This window comes from Sciurus carolinensis, chromosome 2, assembly GCF_902686445.1.
Source record: "Sciurus carolinensis chromosome 2, mSciCar1.2, whole genome shotgun sequence".
Lineage (NCBI taxonomy): Eukaryota > Metazoa > Chordata > Mammalia > Rodentia > Sciuridae > Sciurus > Sciurus carolinensis.
The window spans coordinates 27,517,975-27,529,846 of record NC_062214.1 but is presented as its reverse complement, the minus strand read 5'-3'; the positions used below and the strand labels follow the sequence as shown (position 1 = coordinate 27,529,846).

The 11,872-nt window shown below is 46.9% G+C and overlaps 1 pseudogene; it reads right to left on the bottom strand.

Annotated features, from left to right (window-relative positions):
- Positions 1-1,443: 1,443 nt before the first annotated feature.
- Positions 1,444-1,956, bottom strand: LOC124978172 (small nuclear ribonucleoprotein Sm D1-like; annotated as a pseudogene).
- Between the last annotated feature and the right edge of the window lie 9,916 nt (positions 1,957-11,872).

Below are 11,872 nucleotides of genomic sequence, written 5' to 3'. Positions count from 1 at the left end.
AAGACTTAAGTCAGATTTTGAGTTTGAAGGAGGTTCTTGGCCAAAACAGAACCATCTCCTCATGACTCCATTAGCCCACTCAATGATGCTAAGCACTTAGGGGAATTTCTAGACCAGCATGTTCCAGGACCAGAACAATACTTCATGCATTCACATTAGCTCATAGGAGAGAAAGATCCAAGATGGCGGACTAGAGGGAGGTTGCGTTCCTTGTCGCTCCGTAACTCTGGTTTCAAGCAGAAGATATCTGTTTCTTGATGCTCATTGTCAGGTGCCTATCATCCGCCATTTGCCTGCCTCTTGCCTGTCCATGGCCTGCCTTTCACCTATCCATCATCCACCACCTGAGGTTCACCTCCCGATCATTCCATAGCAGTCAGCAAACTGACCGCAGACCGCCAGTGGAGTGCCAGCTGCCTGCTGTTGGCTGGAAGTTCACTGTCACAGTACCTGCAGGTTTGATTACACATGGCTGCTGCCATTTTAAGACAACAGCCAGGCCCTGAAGGACCCCTGGCAGGACTGACTGAGCCCCATCTTCAGGACCCCTCAGACCTACTGATCACTTCCTGCCTCTGGGGCCCTCACATAGACTGACTGCGCCCTATCACAAGGACCTCCCAGACCGACTGATTGCACCCTGCCTCCGGGATCTTGTAACCAGACCAAACACACCCCACGTCCAGGACCTCCAGCTGACCATGCCCCAAGCTGCAGCTCCCCATTTGCCAACACATTCGGAAACCAGAGCGGCCATCTTGGATCATAAGAGGCACCTCAAGCCCGCTATGTCAAAAGTTGAGCTCATTGCCTCCCCCAACCCAGACCTGCTTTTACTCTTAAGGATCTGCTTCCCTTTCCATCTGGAGGCTTGAGGCAGAGCTCTGGAGTTCTTTCTGACTTTTCTCTCTCCTCATTTCCCATTTCCTATGAGTCACCATTCTTCTTGTCAACTTGTCCTGACTCTACCATCTCTCTAAAGTAGGGGCCCCGTTGGTTTCTGCCTGGATAGCACTCAACCTTCCAGCTGGCTTCCTTCTTCTGGTATTTCCTCACATAACCTGTCCTTCTCACTGAAGTCTAATCACCCCCATGCTCAAAACCTTTCTGTGGCTCTCCCCTGCCTTCAGGGTAGGGACTAGCTCCCTCACATGGCCTAGAGTTTGCCTTTAATTCTGGGGCTTCTGCCTGCCCTTGAGCTCATCTCGTACATCTTTTTCCCTCCACTTCTTCGACAAAGCTATGCTGTTTTTCCCCTTAGTCCTTTCCCCTGCATGCCATTCCCATTCTTGGAACTTCTTCTCAACACTCCCTTCTTCCTTTGGTAATATCTGTATTGCTAAAGATCTTGGAGAGCACCTCTTGGGTAAAACCTTCCCTCACTGACCATCGTAGGCATGTCCCTGTCCTCTTCCAGGTCCTCGGAACTTCTTTTTTTTTTTTTTTCCCACACTTATGTTTATTAAAAACTGACAAACAAACAAAACCTGTACAAAAAATATCCCAAGTCATTTATCACTTTCAAACAGTAATCATGAGACACATTATCGCCTAGGGCCCCCTCTTCCTCTTCCACGGCCATGTCCTCTTCCTCTATCTCGGCCTCGGCCTCTTCCTGCAACAGCTTCCCTTTTCTTAGATTTCACCTTAGGTTCAACATCCACAAGTAGTGTATCCAGAGGTAAGCTGTCTGGTAGAATAAAGTATCGAATGTTATTTCCCCGAATACTCAATGTTTCTAGTTGTACAGGTTCTCTGTTCTTCAGGGTCATTTTCACACTTTAAGATGTGTATTCATGCTGACATCTACACCTGTAATTGTTCCATGGACCTGTGTTCCATTCTTCAATTCAATGGTTACAGTTTCATGACTCAATTTCATCAAAAATCTCACGAGCTTCATCCTAGCGGCGCCATTACCCTTTTGGTCTGATAGCTCACAATATCAGACAACCGAAGACCCTCCAACTAAGAGTTATGAATGGCCGGAAACCGGGACATCTTGATTATAGAAATTGTACTATTTCTAAGTGTCTGTTTTCAGTCTCGTTTGAATGTAAGCTTTATGAGAACAGAGACTTTGCTTTCTCTCTCTCTCTCTCTCTCTCTCTCCCTCCCTCCCTCTCTCTGTGTTTTCACTGCCTGGCACAGGGCCTAGCACACAGTATGTGTTAAGGACATACAAGTCTATGGTTTAATTATTCATTTAATGCTTATGGTGTTGTTGGCACCATTTGGCTGAAAAGAAGCTGAGCTCAAATGAGTAAATGCCCAAATATTCTTATTGCATCTTACAAATTCAGTTAGACACCCCTAAATTCTCCTCTGCTGTCCCAGGGAGTACTGGGTGTAACAGTTGAGATGGGGAACATTAAGTCCTCTCCAAGAAATCAGCCCTCACAAGTACACACTGGGAAGTCTCATTTCAATACCATGAGCTTCTCCTCTGAATAGCAGTAAGCTCCATGATGGCGTCAAAACCAATCAGCTCACTGATAAACATGGGCTAATTACTACTAGTAAATGTGATTTAAGCCCAAGTTCATGGCTTAATCATCCATTCAGTCATTTGTTCAGCAAATATTTATTGAGCATCCATTCTGTGCAGTTCTTGTGCTAGATACTGAGGACATAAGACAGACAGGAATTCCTGTCCATCAGTGAACATGATGGTGATTGGGTTGAGTATGGAAAATTAGGGATGGATATAAGGAAATAACGGCAGTGTCTGTGATTAATGCTATGCTGAGAAAGTGTTGGATGCTCTAATGGCATATGAAAGAGGGACATGATGTAGGTCTTGGGGATAAGAGAGGATTTCCCTGAAGCAGTGACCTAAGGTGTACGTGATTTATGCCAGGAAGTGAAGTAAACAGAGTTCTTGGAAGAGGGGGCAGCAGAGCAAATGGGAGTGGCCAGTGGAAGGTACATGGTGCCCTTTACTTCCTGAAGGAAGGTGAATGGCAAAGAATTTGAGAGGTGGGATGAACAGAAAAAGGCTGGAGAAGACATCAGACACTCAAGGTCTTATAGACCATGATAAGGATTTGCAGATTTTATCTAAGAGTGATGAAAAGCTCTTACAAAGATTTATTTGCACCTATGAAGAAACAGAAGTAGTTTATGTCTGGCACTTGGCATGTATTTAATTGTTATAGCATCCATGGATGGTAGGTGTGATGTTTTTACAACTTGGCTACAAATTGATACTCCTCCCATTTCAAAGTAGGGTCTATGTTTCTTCCTTTTAATCTGGGTGGGCTAGTGAGTGACACTAAGTGACTTTCAAAGCTAGGTCATAAAAGGGATCATGCAGTTTCAGCCTGTTCTCTGGATCACTGGTTCACAGAGTCCTGAGCTACCATGCTGGAAAGGCCACAGGTATGTGCTCAGGTCATTGTAGAACCTGACCCAGCTTCTGAGTTTCCCCTCCTGGGACTATGTGAGTGAAGAATCTTCCAGATTATCCCAACCCATAGCCATTTGGGTATTCCCATCTGAGACCTCAGACACTGCAGTAGAGATAAGCTAATCCTGTTCTGTTCTGTCTGAATTCCCAACCTAAGAATCTGTGATTGTGTTAATGTGGTTTGTTATGCAGGAACAGATAGCTGAAAGAGTAGATATTCTTAGTATTATCCCATTTTACAGATGAGTAAACTGGATTTCAGAAAGACTAAGCAACTTGATCCTGGTCACACAGGTGGCCAATGGCACAACCAAATCTGATCAGAGGTCTGGCTAATTACAGAGCCCACTCTCTCCCAATTATCCCGAAGCCTCCTTGACATCTTTCAAGCTGTTCATTACTGTTTCTCAATCTTGGTCAATGTAGATTTCCATGACCAGGACTTGATTAGAGAAACAGCCTTTATGACCCATTGGATTTGTATTCTTTACAAATAATTGAAAGACATTCGCTCTGCAATCAGTTCTTTCCTGATTTTATTTTCTCCTCCACGCCCAAGGGCAGGAGCCAGACATTTCTGCCAAGCCTGACAGATCTCTTCCTCCCATCACACCGCCCTCAGTGCACAAATACCCACAGGTCCCCATTAAGTCCCAATCAGTCTTGCGAGGGAGCTGATTCAGCCTCCCTCCCTACCTCTGGGAAGAGTCAGAGATGAGCAAATCTCTTATTGGAGTAATTCTGGGAGCTGAGGCAGAGCCCTGGCTGGAAGCCACCCACTAACTAGAAACCCAGGACATCAATCAGCCAAACTGATTTTTCCGCTGCCGCAGCCATTTAAACAGTTATCTTTGCTCGAGGCTTTGTCCAAAGTTACTCAACCAGTGGGTTCCTGGGCGATAAGTCACAGCAGCCTCACTCCGCCGTCTCTATGTCCTGGGGCTGTCTCTTTACTCACTTCTCGAGAGGGGTTGAAGTTCATTTGTTGCGCTCAGAAAAGAAGAGAGCCTGTACTGCTTGCGCACACATTCTGGTTATAGAAGGAAGATGAAAAAGGAGCCCAGGGTCTGTTACGATATCAATATACTTCTCATTTGACGCCCTGCGGAGGCAAGAGGAGGCGGTTCTAACCCGTTTCTTCGCGCCCCCTGCTGGTACCCTATCCAACTGCAACAGATGGATGCCCTATCCAGCCCGCGGAGGCTCCTTACAAGCCAGAGACCCCATGGGGAGGGGAGCCCTTAGTCCTACAACCCCCTTTCCTCATTTTATATATGAGGAAACTGAGGTCAGAAAGAAAAATGGAATTTACTTAAGAATTAATAGCAAGTAAGGATGAAGGTTCGAACCAGTCTCTCCCGGGCCGGGACTTTAAGTAGGTTCCAGAAGTGCCCTATTGAGCACCAGCTGAGTGACTGGCAGCTCCGTATGAAACCGAGAGGCTCCAGATTGGAATTCAACCTCTGCCTCTTATGTCTGTTGTGAGAAGGCAGCTCACAGAGCTTCAGTTTCTCATCTGTAAAATAAACGGAAAAAGAAGAGTACAACAAAGTTTGTGAGAATTCTTTCATCTGCACATCCTCGCAAAAACGATTCAGTATCAGCCGTGTGCCAGGCAGCGTGCTGAGTACTTAGGATACAGCGCTGAAGAGGATATTGCGGTACCTGTGTTCTTTGAAGGTGGCGGTCTGGTGAAAGGATTAGAAGAGATATGCAAACACAGGGCAGAAATTCAACAACTGTAGAAAAGGAAAGCATTTTCCTGTGGATTCTCCCCTCTTTTAAGTATCAGGAGGGCTTGGGGCCTTGCCCCAGCTTTATCAGTCTGAGAAGCTTGGTGACTTGAAGAGATTAAGTTATTTGAAGGTCAAGACCATAAAAATCGCTGTGTTCTCTAGTGTGCCTGGCCCCAGGATGTACTCTGTAAATATTTGTTTGACTGCATGAAAAGCTCCGAGTTCTGGCTCCCTCTGCCTCCCTGGCTGCCGGCCGATCGCTGTCCGTGGTGCTGAAAAGCAAATTCCTGCTACTCGGCATGAGGCGCGCAGGTGCTGAGGCAGAAAATGGAGCCCAGGGGAAGTGAGTAGAGAGAGGAAGAACGAGCCAACTTTTCACTGGTTATTGGTGACATCTTCATTTTGCCATCTCTTTGAATCCTAATCTGATATATATATTTTTTTCCAGCTGTCACCACTTGGCATTTCTTGCTAGCTGGAGACACTGAGCAGATAGGTGTGCTTAATAGCCATACAGAGTGATAACCTTCACACTGAGGAAGCCACTGGGACCCCGTATCCTCATAAAGCCCTATTTTAAAGCATTTTAGAAAATCAGTGAACCCTTTCCCAGCCTGTTCCTGGGCAATGAAAAGGTAATAGTCATAGATGCCTCTGCCAGCTGATTTCATCCATGTCTGTCACATGAAAATGTAGGGAGTTCTGAGTCAGAAGTGGCTATGGAAAAAGCAGAGGAAGGTAGGGTCTGGTAGTAACAGGATGGAGCTGGGTGAGTGTTCCAACTGGCTAGGGATTCATTTCGACCAGTATTTCATGTGGTAATATTTTGGCCATACATTCATTCTCCAAATATTTATTGAGTGCCTATCATGACCCCACACTGTTATAGGAGCCTCACATACAAAAACATCATGGCCTCTGGCTTCCTAGAACTTAAATCCCAGTGGGGAGGACAAACAATAAACAAGAACACAAATAAACATGTACAATTTCAGACGAAAGAGTAGATAATGACAGGCTTTTAGATAAGGTGATCATGGGGATGACATTTGAGCACAGATGTGAATGAATGGAAAGAACAAGACTCTCACATGTTAGAAGTGGGCAGCATGTCAGGCCCTGGTGATAAGAACAGCATCATCCCTGGGGTAGGGACAAGATGGCGTGTCTAAGGGACAGCAAGGAGGCCAGAGCGAGTGGAGCAGATTTACCAAAGGGGACATTACAGAGATTTGGATCCTGCAGGTCCTGAGGAGGTCAAGGCTAGGTGATCAGAAGAGATCGCTACACTTACAAAATAATGTCCACTGCCATACCTGCCGTGGAGAAGCTCCAACACCAGATGCCACCAGGAATACAAAGATAATTAGAGAAAAGTTCTCACCTTTATAGAGCTTACCATGCCCCCCAAATCAAACAAATGGAGGCCAGCAAGAACTAGAAATGCACTATTTATTCAGCCAACATTTTTTGAGTGCATCTTATGTACCCCAGTACCATTGTCTAATGGGTATCTCAGATCTGGTTGCTGAGGAAGAGAGGAAATGAGTCACTGGTTTAAACCAGCAGGTCTAAAGGTAGGTTAACGTCCCTGGGCAGCAGAATCTGAGACTCAGCCACTTCACTCCGGTTCTTCCCATTCTCCATCTTGAGAGATGGGGAGCACCTGTGGTCAGCACAGGCTATACCAGGTGATCTAGAAGCCTCCACCAACAAGGCTCAGTTTTCCTTTACTCAGCCCCCAGGGGAAAGAGTACGGGCTAATTCCTGCCAGGCAGCATAAGGATGGGAACTCCAATTCCCAAGCATCTTCACTGAGAATTATTTTGGGGGGTGGGTACTGTGGATGGAACTCAGGGACACTTGACCACTGAGCCACATCCCCAGCTCTATTTTGTATTTTATTTAGAGACAGGGTCTCACTGAGTTGCTTAGCACCTCGCTTTTGCCGAGGCTGGCTTTGAACTCCCGATTCTCCTGCCTCAGCCTCCCAAGCCAGTGGGATTACAGGTGGGCACCACCATGCCCAGCTTCACTAAGAATTTAATTTAGTCTTTACATCAACTCCATGAGGTGGCGGAGCGTCATCACATCAGTAAGAAGTCTCCTACGTCCTGAACACAATCCTGCAAGGAAAGAAGAGCCCTTTCCTTTTTGGTCTTAAGTTACAAAGGGATTTCATACACCCCACCTCATGTGATGTAGGGTCCTTGGCATTCTTTGAAGTGGTAACAGAGTAGCCATTTATTCACCTGGACAATTGACAAACTGAAGCGTGGAAAGGTTATGTGACTTGCCCAGGCTCACAGAGTACTTAAGAGATAAAATAGGACTTAGTCCCAACCCTGTGTGACCACAAAGTCACTTGTAGTTCTAACTTTTTCTTGGATCTCTAGCATGTATGTTATGGTTTGGATATGAGGTGTCCCCCAAAAACTCATGTGAGACAATGCAGGAAGGTTCAGAGGAGAAATGATTGGGTTGTAAAATTCTTAACCCAATCAGTGATTTAATTCCCTGATAGGGATTAACTGAGTGGTAACCAAAGTGGTAGGGTGTGACCGGAATTGGGGTGTGGCTGTGGGGTATATATTTTGTACCTGCAGAGTGGAGACTCTCTAGAGCTTCCTGGTGGTGCGAGCTGCTTCCCTCTGCCACACTCTTCCACCATGATGTTCTGCCTCACCTTGAGCCCCAAGGAATGGAGCCAGTCTTCTGTGGACTAAGACCTCTGAAACTGTGAGCCCTCAAATAAATCTTTCCTCCTCTATAAATGTGCTGGTCAGATCATTTAGTCACAGCAGTGAAAAAGCTGATTAAAACAATGTAATTTATTATTTTGGTTTAAAAAAAAAATCCCCTGCATATGCAGAACCAACTTTGATAATGGTAGCACCTGATGTCCCTGCTCCTTCTGTGACACAATCTCATTCTTAACTTTTCTTAACCCTCCCCAAAACATCGGGAGGTAGTGGTGATGAGAATAATAACAGTTAGCATTTATCAAGCTTTGTGTATATTGTAGGCACTATTGTAAGCATTTTATGTATATTAATTTCATGCTTGTGACTGTCTTAAGAAGTACCATTATTATTCCCATTTCACAGACAACAAAATTGAAGCCCAGAGATACTAAGTAACTTGCCAAAGTCCACACAGCTATTTAGGGACAGAGATAGGCAATCTGCCTCTGGATCCCTTCCTTGCTCTTAATCACTGATTCTGTTGAAAAAGACACCCTTACACAGATAGGTAAGTAACTTGCCCACTGATATGGAGTCCTGTGATGATCCATCAGACTTAGACCCAGCATCCAACCCCAGGATGCCTCTCTCAATAGTAAAGCAGAAGAAAGGAGAGACTGTGTTCTGTGACAACTTCATGGAGGCACACAGCGATTTTAAATGCTGCCAAGGAGCCCCGTGGGGATTTTATTTAAAGGTGATCTGCACTGCACAGTTGTCTGATACTCCCTCCCACTGACTTTCCTGAAACGTGGAAAGCACAGAGCTCTGCGCACCTCCCCCAACATGTCAATGCTGAACCTTTCTGGAGGGTGTTCAGAAAGTTCCCTTCGTAAATGCCATTATTACAGGGACTTGTAAAGATGACTCAGAAAGGGAGAAGCTATCATGGAAAATTAATGATCTTATTCGAGATGGGACCCAGGCTGAAGGCTCCGTGTTTGGCTGACAAAGGCCCTCTTTCAGGGAGTCCTGAGCAGATGCTGACCTGCTGTTTAAAGGGAAATCGAGAACAGGGCTCCCAGCTGTCCCTTTTCCTGCCTGCGTCACAGGCTGGGAGAGTGTGAGGTGTGCCCGCACTTGCTGGGTGCTGCTGTGGTTGCTGTGTGTGCACCTGGGGTGCTTGTGTATCTGAGTTGGTGTGTGAGGCTGAGGGTACTGCTGGTCTACCTATTTGCTTGTGTTTATTTGTGTCTGTTCACATTGGTGTGTGCATGTGTGTGTGTTTGGTGTGGCTCTGTATGTTCAGGCCTGTGGGTAATTATAGATCTCTAGGGGTATATTTTGGAGAACCTCTATAAAGAGATGAATCCTTGCTGTTGAGTTAGAAGTGAACAAATTCTTCCCATCATCTCTCACTTCTTCTGCCCGCCATCTTGGGTCCCTCTTCTTCACTGGCTAGGGCCGGGATGGCAGGGAGCAGTTAAGGGAGGTCTTTTGAAGCTGCTAAGGAAGTAGCAACAGAAAAAGAAGCACCGGTTAAGTCTCAAGTAAGTCCTCTAATATTTTTTATCTTGAATTAGAAGATTAGCCACTATTAATAATAATAGCAGCTTATGAATTAACAATGATATGGTGGACTATGTGCGCGGGCTCCCACTGAGAGGGTATCTGTTACAAGTCCTTTCTCGTGCATTATCCTTCACTCTCATTATAACTGTGCTGCCATTCTGTTTCATTTCACAGAGGAGGTCACTGGGGTAAAGTCACTTGCCCAGGGTCACACAGTGAGGGGGAGTGGAGTCAGAAAGAAAACACAGGTCTGATTCCAAAGTCTCAGCATTTTCTACCACTCAAGACCTACAACCAGGTACCACTCCCAACCCCAGCCAGGTCCTAGTCCCAGAATATGAAGAAGAAGGGCTCAAGATGGCAGGAGAAAACAATGTGAGAAGATGGGAAGGTTCTAAGCTCGGCAGGGCCTTCAGACTCAGCTCTCCACTCTGGACCTCCATGTTCCATCAGTAGAGAGAGAATTTGAACTCTCCGATCTGATAGATTCTTCCTGCGCTGACCGTGGGCCACGGGACGGAGGTCTTTGTGAGTGGCCTCCCTACCACCTGGGGAACGTTGACCTGGAAAAGGACCTCTGTGTGGGGACAGAAGAGGAAATTCAGGACACATGCCCACCTTGCCCATGGCTTTCCTTCCCACATGTGGCAGGTCTGCCTGCTCGGCCCTCAGCTCCACCTCCTCCTCCCTCTTCTCTCTGCTGTGCCTCCCTGTACTGCAGTTAAGCCTGTTTCCCAGACTCCCTTGCAGCTGGAGTCTGGGTACGGTTTAAGTCCTATCGGTGAGTTCCACCTGTGTCAGATTTAGACGATGGAAATTAAATGGGGACAGCTTCCTGAAGCTCGGACACTGCCCCAGCAGGAGCGGTCAAGGAGGTGTGGGGTTTCCGTAGCAGCATCTCAGGGTCCAGGGGACATCACCATGGGTGTGGAAGGTGGTTGTGATGGCGGCATGTGGCTCCCTGGTCCCAGCTTCCAGATCTCTGGATCCTAGTGTGGTGATGAGTTTCTGAACTCTCTATTTGCAGGAGTGGCCTGCTGTTTGCCACTCCCTGGTTGGTGGCTGGACGGTCATGCAGGGTTCTGGAAGTCCTTCTTGGAGACCCAGACTTCTTCTCCAGTGACCCTCCTCCCCAGCACCTTCTGAAATTTCTAATCCCCTATGTTAAATCCATTTCCTTCCTTCCTTCCTTCCTTCCTTCCTTCCTTCCTTCCTTTCTTCCTTCCTTCCTTCCTTCCTTCCTTCCCTGGCTTGGTCTCTTTCCTTTGCATCAAACCCTGAATGATAATAATGGCGCACTCCTACTCAGCCTTCCAACCCAGCCTCAGTCTCCAGCTCCTGCATAACTTCCTGCATTGACCAGACTGGCTTGAGTACCTTTCCCCTGTGACTGCACACCTGCCCCTGTCTACCGAGCACCTGTTTATTGAACACCTACTATGTTTTAGGATCTTTCCGTGCAGTACTGAAGTTGTGATATGGTTTACTTCCTGTCATTCCCACCAGACTGTGATCCTAGAGGGCCGAGCCTGTGTCTTCTCAGCTGTACGTCTGAGTGCCTAGCAGAGAGCCTGGCCTGTGTGGGGGGTATTCTGGGGATGTTTGATAGAAGGAATGTCACAAATGCCACAGCTTGTTAGTTCATTAGGCTTTAGGAGCAACTCAGATTTGTGGACCCAGAAAAAGCTATTTAACCTCCCTTTTTGGTAAAAAGAAACTTGCTTGGAGCGAAGAACCATTCTCAGGAGAGATTTCCTCATGGAGTTCATGGGACGAAGGGACCCGCGCTTAGATCAAGGGTCTGGTTTCAGATCCTGTATTCCGGATTCCCGGGTGGGTCTGTCCTGCAGATGCTGAGCAACTAGAACTGGAGGCTTTGAGAGGCCACTTGACGAGAGGAAAGAGGCTGGCTCTTGAGGTGCCTGGGGCGCTGTCCTGGTTCCACTTACAGACTGAGTGACCTCAAGCAAGTGACTCTGCAGCCCTCAGTTCAGTCCCTTCGTCTGCAAGGTGGAGATGACAGCACTTCATGGGTTGTGATGATTGAATGAGGAGGTGTAGGAGACACGCCTAGCACTTGGCAGGGCTTTGACAGGAGGGGGCTGTCACTAAATTTCGTGGCTGGAGATTTAGGGACATTCTCTTTTTCATTTGGACCCAAACCTTCCCCATCATTGTGCAGTGAAGTCGAGAGCCGACGTCCACCCCCACCACCGACCCGTTGTTTGACTGGTGGCAGAGGTCAGCAGCATTTCTCCAGATGTGTGGTCATGAATCCTGGAACATAGTAGGTGCTCAGTAAACTGGTGTCCCTTCTCCTTGCCAGGTGCTGGTTAGATTCTTGTTCAGGAATTGCTTCTAGGTGACTGGGAAGGAGAGAGGGGTGTCAGAGGTGAGTGTGATATAGCAGAAAAGAGCTCAGACTTTGGATTGAAACAGACCTTGCTACAAGTCTTGGCTCTGCCACTGAC